The sequence below is a fragment of the Capra hircus genome, chromosome 7 (genome assembly GCF_001704415.2).
Source record: "Capra hircus breed San Clemente chromosome 7, ASM170441v1, whole genome shotgun sequence".
Lineage (NCBI taxonomy): Eukaryota > Metazoa > Chordata > Mammalia > Artiodactyla > Bovidae > Capra > Capra hircus.
The window spans coordinates 43076220-43093291 of NC_030814.1; the positions used below are offsets into that span (position 1 = coordinate 43076220).

Here is a 17072-nt window from a genome sequence, read left to right on the forward strand (position 1 = left end):
TATGCTATTGGAGATCAGTGGAGAAATAATTTCAGAAAGAATGAAGGGATGGAACCAAAGCAAAAATAATACCTAGTTGTGGATGTGACTCATGATAGAAGCAAGGTCCAATACTCTAAAGAGCAATATTGCATAGGAACCTGGAATGTTAGGTCCATGAATCAAGGAAAATTGGAAGTGGTCAAACAGGAGATGGCAAGAGTGAATGTCGACATTCTAGGAATCATCAAACTAAAATGGGCTGGAATGGGTGAATTTAACTCAGATGACCATTATATCTACTACTGCGGGCAGGAATTCCTTAGAAGAAATGCAGTAGCCATCATGGTCAACAAGAGAGTCTGAAATGCAGTGCTTGGATGCAATCTCAAAAATGACAGAATGATCTCTGTCCATTTCCAAGGCAAACCATTCAATATCATGGTAATTCAAGCCTATGCCCCAACAAGTAACACTGATCAAGCTTAAGTTGAATGGTTCTATGAAGACCTAGCAGACCTTTTAGAACTAACACCCAAAAAAGATGTCCTTTTCATTATAGGGGACTGGAATGCAAAAGGAGGAAGTCAAGGAACATGCAGAGTAACAGGCAAATTTGGCCTTGAGGTACAGAATGAAGCAGGGCAAAGGCTAAAAGTATTGCCACGAGAACACAGTGGTCATAGCAAACACCCTCTTCCAACAACACAAGAGAAGACTATACATGGTCATCACCAGATGGTCAATACCAAAATCAGATTGATTATATTCTTTGCAGCCAAAGATGGAGAAGCTCAATACAGTCCACAAAAACAAGACCAGGAGCTGACTGTGGTTCAGATCATGAACTCCTTATTGCCAAATCCAGACTAAAATGGAAGAATGCAGGAAAAACCACTAGACCTTTCAGGTATGACCTAAATCAAATCCCTTATGATTATACAGCGGAAGTGAGAAATAGATTTAAGGGACTAGATCTGATAGAGAGAGTGCCTGATGAACTATGGATGGAGGTTTGTGACACTGCACAAGAGACAGGGATCAAGAACATCCCCATGGAAAAGAAATGCAAGAAAACAAAATGGCTATCTGGGGAGGCCTTATAAATATCTGGTAAAAGAAGAGAAGTGAAAAGCAAAGGAGAAAACGAAAGATATAAGCATCTGAATGCAGAGTTCCAAAGAATAGCAAGGAGAGATAAGAAACCCTTCCTCAGTGATCAATGCAAAGAAATAGAGGAAAACAACAGAATGGGAAAGACTGGAGACATCTTCAAGGAAATCAGAGATACCAAAGGAACATTTCATGCAAAGATGGGCTCGATAAAGGACAGAAATGGCATGGACCTAATAAAAGCAGAAGATGTTAAGAAGAGGTGGCAACAACACACAGAAGAACTGTACAAAAAGATCTTCACGACCCAGAGAATCACGATGGTGTGATCACTCACCTAGAGCCAGACATCCTGGAATGTGAAGTCAAGTGGGCCTTAGGAAGCATCACTACGAACAAAGTTAGTGGAGGTGATGGAATTCCAGTTGAGCTATTTCAAATCCTGAAAGATGATGCTGTGAAAGTGCTGCACATAATATGCCAGCAAATTGGGAAAACTCAGCAGTGGCCACAGGACTGGAAAAGGTCAGTTTTCATTCCAATTCCAAAGAAAGGCAATGCCAAAGAATGCTCAAACTATCACACAATTGCACTCATCTCACATGCTAGTAAAGTAATGCTCAAAATTCTCCAAGCCAGACTTCAGCAATACATGAACCGTGAACTTCCAGACGTTCAAGCTGGATTTAGAAAAGGCAGAGGAACCAGAGATCAAATTGCAAACATCCGCTGGATCGTGGAAAAAGCAAGAGAGTTCCAGAAAAACATCTATTTCTGCTTTATTGACTATGCCAAAGCCTTTGACTGTGTGGATCACAATAAACTGTGGAAAATTCTGAAAGAGATGGGAATGCCAGACCACCTGACCTCCCTCTTGAAAAACCTATATCCAGGTCAGGAAGCAACAATTAGAACCGGACAAGGAAGAACAGACTGGTTCCAAATAGGAAAAGGAGTATGTCAAGGCTGTATACTGTCACCCTGCTTATTTAACTTATATGCAGAATACATCATGAGAAATGCTGGGCAGGAAGAAACACAAGCTGGAATCAAGATTGCCAGGAGAAATATCAATAACCTCAGATATGCAGATGACACCACCCTTATGGCAGAAAGTGAAGAAAAACTAAAAAGCCTCTGATGAAAGTGAAAGAGAGAGTGTAAAAGTTGGCTTAAAGCTCAACATTCAGAAAACGAAGATCATGGCATCTGGTCCCATCACCTCATGGGAAATAAAGTGGGATACAGTGAAAATAGTGGCTGACTTTATTTTGGGGGGCTCCAAAATTACTGCAGATGGTGATTGCAGCCATGAAATTAAAAGACTCTGGCTCCTTGGAAGGAAAGTTATGATCAACCAAGACAGCATATTCAAAAGCAGAGACATTACTTTGCTTACAAAGGTCCGTCTAGTCAAGGCTAGTCAAGGTTTTTCCAGTGGTCATTTATGAATGTGAGAGTTGGACTGTGAAGAAAGCTGAGTGCCGAAGAATTGATGCTTTTGAACTGTGGTGTTGGAGAAGACTCTTGAGAGTCCCTTGGACTGCAAGGAGATCCAACCAGTCCATCCTAAAGGAGATCAGTCCTGGGTGTTCATTGGAAGGACTGATGCTAAAGCTGAAACTCCAATACTTTGGCTACCTCATGCGAAGAGTTGACTCATTGGAAAAGACTCTGATGCTGGGAGGGATTGGGGGCAGGAGGAGAGGGGAACGACCGAGGATGAGATGGCTGGATGGCATCACCGACTCGATGGACATGAGTTTGAGTTACCTTCGGGAGTTGGTAATGGACAGGGAGGCCTGGCGTGCTGAGATTCACGGGGTCACAAAGAGTTGGACACGACTGAGCGACTGAACTGAACTGAACCAAGTGAGATGTATTTCAAAAAAAAAATTTATATATATATATATAATCAAGTATATAAAGAAGTTAAAGAACAAAAATGATATGATTATACCAAATGACAGATGAAAACATTTGATTAAATCTAACATCAAATTCTGATTTTAAAAACTCTTTAAAAAATCAGGAATAAAGGGAGATAACTTCAAGTGGATAAAAACCATCTATCAAAAAAAGCTATTTAACATCATACTTAATGGTAAAAGGCTGAATGCTCCCCTCCATGGCTTAACACAGTACTGGACGTGTAGCTACTGCAACAACACAAGAAGAAGAAATAAAGAGCAGGCAGGTTGTAAAGGAAAAGACAAAATTATATTGTCAACACAGAAAATCTCAAAGATTCTCAAAAAAAAAAAATGGAAGTAATAAATGAGTTCAATAAGGTCACTGATAAGATATGCACAAAAAAATCTATTTCATTTCTATGGACTTCCTTGGTGGTCCAATGGATAACGCAGGGGACACAGGTTTGATCCTTGGTCCAAGAAGATTCCACATGCTGCAGGGCAACTAAACCGGTGTGCTGCAACCTCTGAAGCCCTCGCACCTACAGCCTGTGCTCCGCAACAAGAGCAGCTTCCTCAGTGTGAAGCCTGCACACCACAGCCAGAGAACAGTCCCTGCTTGCCACAACTAGAGCAAGCCTGCGCACAGCAACCAAGGCCCAGCACAGCCAAAAATGAACAAATTTTTAAAAATCAATTACATTCCTGTATACTAAAAATTTACATGCAGAAACTGAAACACACATAACCGCCTATAATCACTTCAAAGAAAGAAATATAGAAATATACAGGTAAAACTGGTATAGACTATGAAAGTGAAAGTGAAGTCGCTCAGTCCTGTCCGACTCTTTGCGACCCTGTGGGCTGTAGCCCACCAGGCTTCTCCATCCATGGGATTCTCCAGGCGAAAATACTGGAGTGGGTTGCCATTTCCTTCTCCAGGGGATCTTCCCGACCCAGGAATCGAACCCAGGCCTCCTGCATTGTGGGCAGACGCTTTAACCTCTGAACCATTTGTATACAAAAAAACTCTATAAAGTTTTGATGAAGAAATAAAAGAAGTCCTAAACGAATGGAAAAACACACTATATTCATGAACTCAAATATTCAACATAGGAAAGATGTCATTTCTCCTCCAATGTATCTATAGGTTGAAAGCAATGCCTATCAAACATCAAGCAAAGTTGTTTTTGTTTTTTCCTAAAATTGAATTGAAAAGGCACAGGCTCTTGAGCATCTAAAGTTGTCTTTACAAAAAAAGCAAATGAAGTAAGAGTAGGGGGAGTTATTCTACCAGAAATTAAGGTTTCTGAGAAAACTACAGTAATCATGACAATGTTGTGTTATTGGGGACATGGACACAGAATAGAAGAGACAGGAATAAATCCATAAAGATATCCTCAATTGATTTTTGACAAAGAAATCCAATTCAATGGAGGGAAGGGAAGTCTTTTCAACAAATTTTGCTGGAACAACTCAACATCTACAGGCAAAAATTGAATTATGATCTAAACCTCACACCTTATACCAATGTTATCTCATAAAAAGTGAAATGCAAAACAAACCTGTAAAACTTTTAGGAAAAAAAGGAGAAAAAATCTGTAAATAGGACTAGGACAGGAGTTCTTAAATTTTATACCACAACACACAAAAACTAGTCAAATGGGACTCATTAAAATAAACCGCATTAGGTCTTTGAAATTCTATGCAAAGAGGACTAAAAGACAAACTACAGACTGATAGGAAATATTTGCAAATCACATATTCAAGGAAAGACTAGTGTCTTGAATATGTACAGAAGTCTTACAGCCCAACACTAAAAGAACAATACAACTAGAAAAAGGCCACAACAGATAGACAGTTTCACTGAAGAGGATATACAGATGGCAAGCAAGCAAATGAAAAGATGTTCAACATCATTATAATACAAATAAAACCACAGTGAGATAACACTATCCACCTATCAGATTTGTAAAATTAAAAAAGAATTGTGACAACACCAACTGCTGGCAAGGATGTTGAAGATCTGGGTGACTCACATATAGCTGCTGGCATTTTAAACTGTCACAGCTGCTTTGGAAAAAACAGTTCTGAATTGTTTTTAAATAAAAAATTAAACAGGCAACTATCATATGACCCAACAACAGTTCTCCTGGGCATTTACTCCATTTATGCACTCTTTGCATATTCCAAACAAGTGAAAACTTACGTTTATACAAACACTGGTGCATGAATATTCATAGTGGCTGTATCTGTAATAGCTAAAAACTGGAATCAGACCAGCTGTTCTTCAAAGGATGAACATTTAACAAACTTGCACACCATGGACTAGGACTCAGTAATAAAAAGAAACAACTTGATACACACAACAACTCGGATGAATCTGCAAGAAATTATGCTGAATTAAAGCTAATTACAAAAGGTCACATACTGAAATATTCATTTTACCGGACACTTCTGAAATGACAATATTTGTCAAAAATGGAGGGCAGTATGGTGGTTGCTGAGAGTGAGATACAGAGGTGTGGAGGGAAGAAGTGGGTATGGTTACAAAAGGGAAACACGAGAGCATCTGTGAGATTGAAAATGTTAAGTGTCTTGCCTGTGAAAGTGATCCATGAACCAGGTGATGAAAATGTATAGCACTTAGCACACATATGCACACACAGGTGCACATGAGTACAAGTAAACCTGCAGAAATCTGAATAAGATTGCTAGAGTGTATCATGGAGAAGGAAATGGCACCCCACTCCAGTGTTCTTGCCTGGAGAACCCCAGGGACAGAGGAGCCTGGTGGGCTGCCGTCTATGGGGTCGCACAGAGTCGGACGCGACTGAAGCGACTTAGCAGCAGCAGAGTATATCAATGTCAATATCCTTCTTGTGAATTCTAAGACATGTTATGCAAAATATTCTAGTGAATGAAACTTGAAAAAGTATACAAGGGATCTTTCTGCATTATTTCCTACAACTGTATGTGAATTTATAGCTAATACAATTCTCTAATAAAGAAAAAATGTGAATGATAATAGTACAGCAAGATACTCCAAGAGGAAAAAGGCCCCAAATTGTTTCTATTCTATTGCCTTCCCGAAAGTTTGGCACTTTCCCAGAATAAGATAACAGAAAGGGGTTTTTGGGTGGAGAGGTTGTCTTTTTGTTAATTCAACTCAAGGCTGGAAAACATAACCAGATATTTATATGAGAAGGTTTAGTTAAAATGACAGTAAGAAGTTAGTTTTCATAACTTCATTAATATTGGTTGTCTTTTAGATGCTTTATTCTGAGGCCAAACCACAGAATTTTTAGAAATCACATTAAAACAAAAAACATCTGTCTTTGTGCTGCTCTGTCCAGGAACAGAAACTGACCAGGCTGAAAAGTCCTGCGAGCACAGTGTGCTAAGATGCAGAGGGAGGCTGGATTACAGGAGATGCCAATTCTTAGAAAGTAGAGGAAAAAAAAAGTATAAGATGCATCTTTGATGAAGACTGCAGGCAATTATATTTTTAAAAAATTAAGATCATATTTTAAAAATACTCTTCAGGGAAACACTTGAAGTATAGTACCTGAGAGAGCTGTGGCCAGTACACCAATAAAAAAAATGTTAAATATATCAACAATAATCATCACTTTTGTATATTTAATGTTCAAATAATTCATATATTTTGGTGGGAGTTGTTTAATATGCAATTATTTTATTAATTTTTGAAAAGAATTTAAAAACAATATATGCTTATAACTTTTTATAAGTTCACCAATATAATAAAACATTTTGTTGATTAATGGAAAAAAGACAAGTAGAAGATGCTAAGGTATAGGGTGGGGTTGAGGAGTCAGGAAAGCAAATGAAGATTCAAGACTGTACAGAGGAGGGTGAAAGGAAGACTCTCTTCTGACCTAGTACAGTGTATGTAAGGGCAGGGAGTACTAGATGACAAACCTCAAGACTGGACGATGAGGGCTCCCAAATAGTGACTGGCACTTGGGGACAAGCTGATAGGCCAGAGAAGACACTTCCATATTCCTACTGCTCTGGATTCTGAGTTTGGTAAGAAACTTTTATCCTAAAGAATAAATTGAATACTATCTGGGATTTATTTGGCCCTGAACATGTTATTGCTGAACTGTCCTCCTTCAATCCCCATAAGAGAACAGAAGGCTGGAGTTAGAGAGAAAAATTACTGGGAAAAGCCGGAAATGGGCAATTGACTGTGGTATCGATGGAGGGAAGGGGGCTTCATAGAGACCTGACATCCGAGATGGGTCTTAAAAACAGGAAGGAGTTTGCCAAATGGTGACTTATTCTTACTATGTATTTTCTGTTCAGGAGAACGGAGCCAAATACCATCAGAGAGAAGTCACAAAAGACATATATCTTATTTGAAATATGCTTAATGGGTGTAGGTCCCCTTAAGATCTGTAAGAGGACAAAATGAGGGAGGGGGTAAGGAGGGCAGTTATCCAGGTGTTTTCAGAGACATTTTCCCCCTTCTACCTTTCCCCTTTCATACATAATCCTATCATGCAAATATTATATCTCTTCTTGGGCAAATAAATTCAGGCTCAGAAGACAGGAAATGCTTGGGTCAAGGCCACACCCTGCAAGGGAGAAGAATATTTAAAATACAGGTTTCATTAAAATTCCTGGCTTCTCCATCCTCCTATTTTGATTGCAACAGATATGCTCATAAAAGAAGGGATGGATTACAGGTGTGATGCCCATTACACAAGAGTGGACCAAATGGGTACTGAAACAGCAGGGCCCAAGAGCAGCAAAGAGGGGGAAAGGAAGCAAAGATATTGAGAACTGCTAAAGATGAACTTCACTTCTGCTACATTAGTCAAGGCATTCTTTTCCATCAAGAAAGATGGTCACATGCTTAAAACAGACCCCAAAAGAACACACCTAATGAGTCCAATATTGCATTTGAAGATCACAGTGGATGGTGGCAAAGTCAGCATGTTTTAGAAACAGACTGGCTTGGGTTCAGAATTTGGCTCCTTTGGGATCCAGCTCTGGTTCCTCCTCTGAATCAGCACTCAACTTCTCATCCACCCCTGATTCTACTGTTTGCTGGAACAATCAGTTTTAAGCAGGCTCCATCCAGCTTCACAGTGGTGCACACTGACAGCATCTTCCTTTGGGCCCTAGACACATACCTAGTCCAAGTACTTGTCCCAGGAATTCACTGACGATGCGATGGGAGACCTCAGTGGGACCCACTGGCACTCAGAAATGCATAATCTAGAAGTCAGAGTAGGACAACAGCCAATGAGTAAATGTTTCCCTTTCATCCCCTAGGCTTTAAGGTTTTAAGATGCATTTTCTAAAAAGCTCCTCAAACTATCCTTCCAGCAAATCTGAACAATAAACTTACTATCGGTGTACAAATCAGTAACAAGTCACATATTGGTTCTCTCCTTCACTCCTTGTTACTTTACTCCTGCTCCAGGTAGTCATTTCCCTGGAGATTGCTTAAAGGAGAACCCAGGCCAAGAAACTAGCTGTATGACTTGATCAACTTACCTGTCTGAAACATAAATTTCCCCAAACATAAAATGGAATTAATAATTATATTTTCCCAACAGTCTTAGAATTATGAACAAACATATTACATGTAAAGCATTTGGCCTGGTGTTGAGCCCACGGTAAGCAGTGAATAGATGCTGCTGCTGCTGCTAAGTCGCGTCAGTCATGTCCGACTCTGCGACCCCATAGACTGCAGCCTACCAGGCTCCGCTGTCCCTGGGATTCTCCAGGCAAGAACACTGGAGTCGGTTGCCATTTCCTTCTCCAATGCATGAAAGTGAAAAGTGAAAGTGAAGTCCTCAGTCATGTTGGACTCAGCGACTCCATGGACTGCAGCCCACCAGGCTCCTCTGTCCATGGGATTTTCCAGGCAAGAGTACTGGAGTGGGTTGCCATTGCCTTCTCTGAGTGAAGAGATGACAGCTATTTTACTCCCTGGTTCCTCTGTAAAGTCATTGCACATCTTATTTGGAAGCCCAGGAAGTACAGCAAAGAAAGTCTCTAGCAAATGCCCAAATGCAACCTGTTACATACCCTATTAAAAAAAAAAAAAAAAAAAGTTTGAAGCTTATTACCCAGATACACAGGGCCCAAGTTCAGAACTCCATCATTGCAAAACCGAGAAAAGTTTGAATAAAAATTCAAATATCTGAAAGGTGAGATGGAATTGGGGGAAAATAGGATTATCTACTGCTGATGTAATACATATGTTAAACCATAAAGTAATACCAAATAGACCAAACTTTATCACACAGCTAGCTAGCAATTCTAAGGAAGTCTGGGGACTGGTTTCAGTCTTTGACACTGCTTCAGTAGAATGCCTATTTTCCTCTCTTCCATCCTCACCAGATTTCTTAGGAATGCTTTTGAATCCCCCATTGTGTTAGGAGGTTTATTTTGAGCTGAAGAAGGTGGTAAAGTTTTATTCTATACACTACTTAAAATTATGGTAAACGAAATAAACTTATTTGGAAGAGTAAAAACGAAGATTATTTCCACAAGCTGTTAGGAAAAAAATAACAAAAAATATCAGTGAAAGAGGAGGCAAAACCCTCCTGTTGTGTCGGACTGAAGACATACAGAGGAAGGAAAAAAGAATACAAAGAGAAATCTGTGAGATGAAGCAACCATGACAAAACAGAAATGGCACAGAATGACCTCATCAATTTTCCAAGGGACCTAACTCTCTCCCTGTTTCAGCACACTGACCCCACCCAAAAAAGTTCTGCTCCTTCCTGGAGCTTCTTTCATTTTAAACAAGCTTATTTTGTTTTAAAACAAGCACCCAAAGCCAAAAGAAGTCCTACTGGTCTATGATATTTTGCCCGTGAAAAAGACAAATCTGGAGAAGATCTCAGATTTGAAAGACAAACCAATCAGTATAGAATTCTGTCAAGCCCCAAAGGCTACAACAGCCTTTGAATTGCTATTCAGATTGTCATCACAGAGATCAGTGTAAACTGGGAAATGAGTGGCACATTGAAAATGACGAAAAAGAAGATGATCCAGTGGAGTCTTCTAATTATTCTAGCCAGCCGTGACACCTCATTAACTCTGCCTCTGTGAGATTTTCTCTGTCAAACATTTTGTACTGTTCATAACCCTATCACCCAATACCCATGTTAATCACCTCATATTTGGAATAATATGAAGAGTTTGTAATAAGACTCCCTTGAACACCATTTTTCTTTCCACCCACCAAAATTCATCAGAAATTCCTGTGTCATATTATCCTTGCCCAATACCAGTAGAATAGAGTTCTTGGGTGATAAAGGGATGTAATGAAGGTAAGATCTGATGAAATACAGGAGACATGCCATCTCATCCTAACTTTACTATCTACACCCTGATGAAATTTTCTACAAGCCAGTCTCTTGAATTTCACTCATAAAATTAGTAAAAGGGAAGGAGGGGACATTACATCCATATATAATTTTATAGCTGAAGAGGCATTTCATACCACTGCAGGTGGACAGGAAGGTTGAAAAAGGAAGTGTGTTGGTTAGACAATGGTTTCAATGATTTTTCTTTTTAATTTAGGTATAATCGATATAAGATTTGATTAGTCTCAGGTGTCCAACATAATGATCTGATATTCACTGATCAATATTTTTAAAGAATTCTATCAGTTAATAAAAATTTAAACTCCCTAGGACAGATTATTACCAAATGTCTTTCAGCTGCAATTCTCTGTGATGGCATTACCCTGTAACGCAATTTGATGTAGATTGGAAGAGTGCCCCAACACATGTCCCCAAATCTGTCAGATCATCTATGGAATCTATCCGAAATGATCCAGATAACCCATTGGAGAGTTCTTGGTGTACTTCTCAGTGTTCCTTTATATTAAAAATAAATTTCTCCTGCTCCTAGCTATTTCTTACCAATTATTTAACAGCAATTTATGCATTGTTCTACTACCACCTGGTAGAGCACAAATTTATACTCCAATTCCTATATTTTAACACCACCTCCTGAAAATAGCTTTATTTCAACTCAGGGGTCCAATTCATTAACATTCATGCCGTGGTTCATTTTTAGATCTTTCCCTCCCAGCCTTAAGGCAGAAACTAAAGCTATGTGGATCCTGATTTCATGGGATGCCAGTTCTATTCTATGAATTTCAATACATCCTTTAGCTATTTTTTCTTTTGTCTACAATAGCAGGTAGGCAGTGAAGGGGTGTAAGATACAGCTGTTAAGTACCTGTACTCTACTAAATATAACACGCATGGTGCTGGCTTCCTCCAGCCTCCACTGATAGATAGGACAACTTTTCTGGCAAATAACATGCTTTTCTTTTACTTCATCCACTGTATACACTGAAAACAACAAGTTCACATACTAGCAGATGTGAGAAAGCCATGTCTCTAGATTTGCTATTCTGGGGCAAGATTTGATTTAACCTTCCAGGGTCAAGCCTGAGAACAAGTAAATCCTGAAAGAAATCAGGAAGCAAGCAGGACATAACAGATTTCATTAACCCTAGTTACAGTGTCATTTTTCCCAGTTATGCTTTTTGTTAATTTTGGATTTTTTTTTAAAAAAAATTCAGGATCTTCAGCTAACGGTAATATTTCTACTCTCTTGGCATTGAAGAATAATTTAGGCATAGCCTCTATAGTTTGTAATAACATGGATGAACTCTTGGACAATTTTAGCAAAAAAAGGTGCTTTCTTTGCAGAAGTTACAATTCTTTTAGACACACTTTTATAGGATATTTTATTTTCTACTGAAAATAATCACACAAATGTAAAATGTGTTTATAAGACTAGTATTTTGGTTTAGATGACGATGAAGTTGTGAAATGAGCAGATTTTAAAGCAATTCACCTGAGAGTCCAGGTGTAAGGCAAAGACAAATCAAGCCAGCTGACCCAGCGGTACGAAATGGCCATGTTAGGCTTAGGGCCCATACAGAATAAACCCACATCTCAGTGGCTCTATCTTATGGTTTTGTTTTGCTTCCAAAAAAGAGCAACATCAATTTTCTGTTACATCACTTAGATGCATTTCATCAAAATTCATATGCCCTACTTTTATTTTGGGGGCTTCCCTGGTGGCTCAGAAGGTAAAGCGTCTGCCTGTAATGCAGGAGACCTGGGTTCAATCCTTGGGCTGGGAAGATCCCCTGGAGAAGGAAATGGCAATCCACTCCAGTATTCTTGCCTGGAGAATCCCATGGACGGAGGAGCCTGGTAGGCTACAGTCCATGGGGTCACAAAGAGTCGGACATGACTGAGCGACTTCACTTTCACTATTTTTTAGTACAAAAAATATTTTTCCCAAGTCTATACTTACAACATCCAGGGCAATTCTTCTTTAACATGAGTTTCCATTTCACACAGGATTTTATCCACTATTCAGGAGCATCGTGGGAGAATGTATGACCTGAGTAGTTTTGTGACAACCATATGCATAAAGATAACTGATAGTTTGAGAACATTTCAGCACTCCTTTGGGGAAATAGTCAAGCCTGAAGTCCATTAACAGCTAAAAAGGAGAAAGTAAAAGATAAAAAGGTAACAAAGTGGGAAACCCTTCAAAGATTGGTTCAAATGGCTGGCGTGAATATTTTATTTTCTACTGGCAATAACCACAAGAATAACTTCTATTTATTGCATATGTACTCTTTCTAGGCATTGCACTTTTAAGCCTCTGAAGTGGCCTTGTTGTTTCTTTGTTTTACAAATGGGGAAATACAGGCTTAAAGAAGGCAAACCACTTTGTCAATGCTTCGGAGCAGCTAAGGGGAACAGCTAGGATTTGCACCCAAACTTTGTTATGTCTAAAGCCTATGTGGCTTAAAATCATTAGTCTTTTACCTTGCACTTGTCACAGAGCCACTGGCAAACCACACGTAGTAAGAAGGCCAAATTCACGTGGTGCTCCAATCTCGCAGGATCTGATGCTTGCTGTAAGCAGGGATTTCTAAGGCACTTTTTCTGACAAAAGTTTAAAATAGCCTGACTCAAGATGTCCCAGACTTTTATCCCACACCTCTCAAGCCCTTAGTTCTAAGGCTTCAACCTTGCAAAAGACCACATAGCCTCTTCTCACAGTATAAGTTTCCTTCAGCAGAGGAAGGAGCTAAAGAAATGTGCTATCCCCTTCCTGGTTTCTCTCTCTCTTTACTGGAAAACTAGCTTAATTCATTTCACCTGTTTTCTTCCAGGTGGGGCTTGGTTTTGCTTGTCAAGCCTAAACACTTTCAGCTGGGCCAGTAATGAGTGGCCAGTCCAGAAAAAAACAATGGTATTGATTTTAAAAATAACAGAGACTTGTAGAAATTTAGAAACCATGGGGCAGCACAAAGAAGAAAATAAAAATGACCAATAACTACCATTAAATTTTGTAGAATAGACTTCTAGTTGTTTTTTCCTTTTTTTTTTCTATGCATGGACAATAGATAGTTACAAAATAATTTTTCTCATGGAAAATTTCAAAAAGATACAAAAGTAGGCAGACTAGTGTCAAAACTTCCAGTTCAGTCGCTCAGTCATGTCCGACTCTTTGCGACCCCATGAATCACAGCACGCCAGGCCTCCCTGTCCATCACCAACTCCCGGAGTTCACTCAGACTCACATCCATTGAGTCAGTGATACCATCCAGCCATCTCATCATCCTCTGTCGTCCCCTTTTCCTCCTGCCCCCAATCACTCCCATAACCCCGCACAATTAATAATTCGTGACTAAACTTATTTTTCATCCATACTCCAACCCACGTACTCCCTTATTCCAGGTTATTTTGAAGCCATCCTAGACACCAGAGCATTTCAACTGGAAAAAGTTCATTACGTACTTTTATAAAATAAATGAGCTTTTCATTAGTCATGATCTAATACCAGTATTTCACCTGCAAGTTTAACAATAGTTCATATCAAAGTGGAAATACGAACACTAAATATGGGCAGTTCATATCATAATACACCCATATTTAGTGTTCAGATTTCCACTTTCTCATGAATCTTTCCTTGGTTAAGTGTTTGAATCAGGATGAAATTTAGGTCTATATATTGCTCTGAGTTGGCTTGTCTACTATATCTTACCTCCTCAAAGTGTAGTCTGGATGTAGCACCCTGGGCTCCCTGGGAGCTTGTCAGATATGCAGAACCTCAGCCAATCCCCACCCTACCCAGACCACCTCAGGCAGAAATGCATCATAACCAGATACCAGGTGATTCCTATGCCTAGTAATTAAAGTCTGAAGCTCAATGTTTTTAAGTCTCTTAATCTAAGTTTCTCTCTCTTCAGCTTTTTTCTTCATATATCTTTTTAAAACATCTACTTTGTCTTCCCAAATTTCTCACAGTGTGGCTAATGCTAATTGTAGCCTCATGGTAATGTATAACACTACTTTTAATATAAAATGGAATTATATCTAAAGGCCTGGTCAGAAGCAGGGTCATTTTCTGGGCAGTGCTTACATCACCCAGTCTTTCAAACCTCAGGACTGAGCACTGAAGAACTGATGCTTTCCAGCTGAAGTGCTGAGAAGACTCTTGAGAGTCCCTTAGACAGCAAGAAGATCAAACCAGTCAATCATAAGGGAAGTCAACCCTGAATATTCATTGGAAGGACTGATGCTGAAACAGAAGCTCTCATGCTTTGAACACCTGATGCGAAGAACTGACTTATTAGTAAAGACCCTGATGCTGGGAAAGATTGAAGGCAAGAGGAGGATGAAGCAGAGGATGAGATGGTTGGATGGCATCACTGACTCAATGTACATGAATTTGAGCAAACTCCAGGAGGTAGTGGAGGACAAAGGAGCCTGACATGCTGCAATCCATGGTGTCAAAACAGAGTCAGACACGATTGGTGACTGAACAACAACAATAACAATTGTTTCAAACCTACTTGGTTATAAGCTAGTTTCCTCCCTATTGATAAAACTGCTTTGACCACCTCTTACCCTACTACTACTACTGCTACTACTAAGTCGCTTCAGTCGTGTCCGACTCTGTGCGACCCCACAGACGGCAGCCCACCAGGCTCCCCCGTCCCTGGGATTCTCCAGGCAAGAGCACTGGAGTGGGTTGCTAAGTCGGCATCAATTATCACATTCCATGGATACTGCAATAAGAACACTCTTAAAGCCACTTTCAAAGAAAGCCCAGTTGACAGAATTAAAATGAATACTTGCTGCGGAACATAGTCTAACCTCAACTTTGTTACTCATTTTGATGAGTGTAGTGCATGTTGTCATTTATAGAAGTAAAATGTTAGAGTAAGTGATTTATACATTTTATTCTGATTTTGAAACAGAATTTAATTCTAATGAATTTTGTATGCTTTAGTATTCTTTAAATTCTTATGAGTCAGAGTTGATTTTCTACCTATTTTTTTTTTATGCCACTAAGCTCCTAATACCATGCTTTTTTATGGCAACTTTTATTACCTGTATGCTGAATTAACTTTTCAGATTCCTTCTGGGTTGTTGAGCTAGAGTGTATAGCTCTGACTCTTCAAATCATGCCCAGTTGAAGTCTTATGGGTATTTACTGAATGATTCGTATTTACAAGGCATCCTGCTTGTTTAAATCTGACGTCAGATAAATTCAGTTCTTTAGGGAAGTTCCCTGTAAAATATAAAGTCTAAACATGGTCCCCTGAAACATCCTTTCTTTACCATCTAACAATAGTAAAGGTACGAGACAGATGTATTCCTTTAAACTGGGCCACTGTAACAGGGTGAATACAGATGACAATCTTAAGATCCATATTTATCTATAAGAAGAGATTTCTCTCTAACATAATTTCTAATTACGCCCCCCGTTCTCAGTGGAATGCCTGCAGCATTAACTGGAGGTGGAGACGGCATAAAATCCAGAGCTTCTGATAAACATGTTCCTAGTTTTCTCTGATGTCATCTTGAAGAGACCCAATTTAGAAGTGTCTTGCCTACAGGTAAAGGACAACAGTCACACCTTAACAAGGAACCACAGTTATAACACATCTCTGCAGGTTCTATCAGGCACTAACTTACTTTGTCCTTTAAAAGAAAAGAAATTTTAAAAAAAGAACTATCTAGGGGCTGAATCCATCTAGGGGAGGAAAACAGATACATGGAGCCAGATACTGCTACAGGCAAAGCACTAGAGGAAGGTTTTTCTCACATATCACCGGTAGGCAAACATCTTGTAACTCGTTTTAGCACAGAACTCTTGTACTCTTGACTCCTTTTCACATAAAACAGGGGAAGGGTGAGTGGTTGAAATAGCTTCATTTTGAAACATATTTATGGAAAAAGAAAAAACACACATACACAAATAACAAGCGTGTTGCCCAGAGTTTTCAAGTTTAAACTATATTTAAGGCAAAACGATCTAGCCCAGCTGCACATTTTGATTATATTTTAAGAGAAAGAAGATTCTAGTGTCCCTCGTTGTGCATTTATAACACAATATAGAATCACATACACTGAAGATCAGAATAATTGGAGAGTTATTTTTTTCTTGAGAAACAAAAATACTATTTGGAAATTGCAACAGTCAAAAGAAATGGAATTGTGAATATAGGCAAAGATATGAAAAGGCAAGGCCTTTGGAAATTCATGAATGCCATGGTCAAATAAATACAGAGGTTTACTAAAAGGTGTGAGATATTCCACCACAGAAAATCTTTGTTTACCTAGAATCCAAACATCCAGATGTCTGGAGCTGCACTTTACTTTTGTGAGAAAGAGTTAACAGGATGATTAGGTTATGACCCTGAACATTTCAAAGCCACCAGAACTTCTAAAAGCTCTAGACTTAGATTTCCAATTGCTTCTTTGACATCTTTCCCCAGCTACATCAAAGGCATCTGGAATTTAGCTTTGTCAAACTGAAGACCTGATTTCCTCTTGCAAACTGGATAGTTTTCATTCTTGCCTCATCACAGCAAAGGGCCCCAAAGTTTACCAAGAAACTTAAGTCAGAAACCCAGGAGTCAGGCCAGCTTCACGGGCTTCTGTCCAGCAGAGTCACAAAGAACATGCACTGAGAAAGGTCCTGCACTGAAAGTTTAATGCTTTCTGGTTGCCGTCTTGA

At 39.3% G+C, this 17072-nt stretch overlaps 1 protein-coding gene across 3 annotated transcripts in view; it reads right to left on the bottom strand.

Annotated features, from left to right (window-relative positions):
- SGCD (sarcoglycan delta) overlaps positions 1 to 17072 on the bottom strand; it is a 1076456-nt gene that overhangs the window by 665695 nt on the left and 393689 nt on the right. The window contains exon 3 of one of the 3 annotated variants that reach the window (XM_018050121.1): positions 8168 to 8252. The exons of the other annotated variants lie outside the window; for them this stretch is intronic. The gene's annotated coding sequence lies outside the window, so the exon portion shown is untranslated. The remainder of the gene's footprint in view (positions 1 to 8167; positions 8253 to 17072) is intronic. 3 annotated transcript variants of the gene reach the window in all.